This window comes from Cynara cardunculus (assembly GCF_001531365.2).
Source record: "Cynara cardunculus var. scolymus isolate 2C chromosome LG 8, CcrdV1, whole genome shotgun sequence".
NCBI lineage: Eukaryota > Viridiplantae > Streptophyta > Magnoliopsida > Asterales > Asteraceae > Cynara > Cynara cardunculus.
In genome coordinates, this window is record NC_037535.1 from 17,465,818 (window position 1) to 17,468,518 (window position 2,701).

General features: G+C 37.8%; 1 non-coding gene across 1 annotated transcript; it reads left to right on the plus strand.

Moving 5' to 3' along the window:
* Positions 1-2,595: 2,595 nt before the first annotated feature.
* On the plus strand, positions 2,596-2,701 carry LOC112517540. The gene has a single exon (XR_003069723.1). It is a non-coding gene; the product is annotated as a small nucleolar RNA R71 (small nucleolar RNA).

Sequence of the window (2,701 nt, forward strand, 5' to 3'; positions counted from 1 at the left end):
CTAGAAAGCAATAGTTTCTTCTTCAACTAATCTATCCAACATTTGATATGAAAGGCAAGGGGAAATGGTCTTTATGGGTTGTTTTGTTGAGCTTTCTATAATCCATGCATATTCTCCATCCTGACACTATCCTAGTTGGGATTAGTTTATTCTTCTCATTTTCTATTACAGTCACACCTCTTTTCTTAGGCACACAATAGACAAGACTTACCCAAGAGCTATTAGCTATAGGGTAAATAATGCCAACATCAAGCCATTTCAAAATTTCTTTCTTAAACACTTCTTTCATCACATGATTCAATATCCTCTGAGGTTCAACAGAGATAAAGTCCTCGTCTTCCAAAATGATTTTGTGTTGAAAAATAGATGGACTTATACCTTTTAAATCAGAGATGGTCTAACCTATGACTTTGGTATGGGATTGAAGCATTTTTACTAGTTCTTCTTGTTTTTCTTCTAATGAAGATGAAATTATCATAGGTAACTTGTTATCTTCTCCCAAAAATGCATACTTAAGATGGGCAGGTAGTTGCTTCAATTCTAATTCTGGTGGAGATTTTGTGGAAGGCAATGGGTTCTGTTTGGGTTCATCTTCTAACAGCTCATATGCTGCAAATGATTCCATTTTATCACCTAGGATTTCCTCTAAAGCTTCCTCATGACACCATGACTCTATAACACCAACCACAGAACAATCGTCCTTCTCCTCGGGATATTTCATTGAGTTGAAGACATTAAAAATGACATTTTGGTCCTACACTCTCATGGTCAACTCTTTTTTTTGGACATCAATGAGGGTTCCACAAGTGGCTAGAAAGGGTCTTATTAACAGAATAAGGATGTCTTTATCTTCCTTAAAGTCAAGATTACAAAATCAGTAGGGAATATGAACTTGTCCACTTGTACTAACACATCCTCTATCTTGCCTTTGGAGAATGCTATGGATTTATCAGCCAACTGTAAGATAACAGTGGTTGGCCTAGCCTCTCCTATCCCTAAGGTATTAAACACAGATAAGGGCATAAAATTGATGTTAACACCTAAATCACATAGGGCTTTCCAACATGCTTCCTACCTACTGAACAAGGAATTGTGAAACTTATGGGGTCTTTAAGCTTATGGGGAAGTTTGTTTGACAAGAGGGCATTACATCCTTCAGTAAGGGCCACCGTCTCATATTCAGTCAATTTCTTTTTCTTACTCTAGATATCTTTCAGAAATTTGGCATAGCTGGGCATAGTCTCAATTGCCTCCATTAATGGAATATATATGTGCAATTGTTTGAATATATCCAAGAACTTTTTGAACTGAACTTCCTCCATCTGGTTTCTTAATCTCTGTGAGTAAGGAACATAAGGTGGAACTGGGTTAATCACTGGTTTCTTAGGATTTTGGACATCAGGCATGGTAGGTGCACTATCTACTGGTTTGGATGGTGGTGAATAAACATGGCCTTGAGGTGGTGGACCTTTGACAACACTATTTGGACTTGACTTGTGGTTGTTGGTTCTATTTCACTACAAGAGTGTCTACTCCCACTCAGAATCCACTAAGTAGTTGCTTCGCAGGTAGGCCCACTTAGGTTAGAGGGGCATTGTCACGAGCAGCGGGTCAGCAGAAACGGGCACGTCGGTGAGAATCTCAAAAAAGCAATGGGAAATCTGATATGCTTGGCATGGGTGCATATCCTTGGTCTTCTGCAGGTTCAGAAACAACAAAGAAGGGTTGCTATAGCAGCAGGTGGTATTGATGTAACAATTGATTTATATTCTATAGTGGCCTTTTGTGGAATTTCTAGTAGATCTTTTCTACTCCTTAAGATCACAACTTTCACATGCTCTTTGATCAGTATCTTAGGGATCTCAGTGTCACTAGGTAAAGTTCCAACAGGTCTGATCCTCAACTCTAGTGCTATTTGACCAATCTGTGTTTCCAAAGTCCTAATTTTAGCATTTTGATGATTCATTGCTGAGTTGGTTTGATTTATAAAACCTATCAACAATGTCTCCAAAGAATTGAATGAATCATCTTGCCGGTTTGGCTTGTTTTGAAAATTAGACTAATGTTGAAAATGAGCAGGTTGACTTTGAGAAATATTTGGTTGAAAACCTTGTCTTTGCTCTTTTACAACTAGTGGATTCAAACATGGACTATTCCAAGAGAAATTAGGATGGTTTTTCCAACTGGAGTTGTAAGTGTTTCAAAATTGGGCAGGTCTGTTGTGCAAAAAAAAATCACAGATTCAGAGTCAAGGCTGCATTAGTCAAAAGTATGACCTTCACCATAATATACACATTGGACAGGCAAGGCTTCAGCAGTAGGGACAACCAAGTTTTTCAACAAGCTAGTCGTTGTTGTTAACTATGTTGTAAGATTAATATAAGGATCTATTTCATGAAAGTCTACTGTCTTTCTGGGTACTATTGCTTTAGGATTTACCCAATGACCATTGTCGTTAATTTTTTTTTCTCAAAAATATCAAAACCTTCATTATAGGTACTGGAAGTAAAGGCTCCTCCTACAGTAGAATCTAACATTTGTTTAGCAGTGGTGTCAAGACCATTGTAAAATGTTTCCACCTGTATGCAGTAGGGTATGTCATGATGTGGGCAATTCCTTAGTAATTCCTTGTACCTCTCCCAAGCATTAGGACTGCTTCATCATCCATTTGTCTAAAAAGACAAATTTCATTTCTGAACTT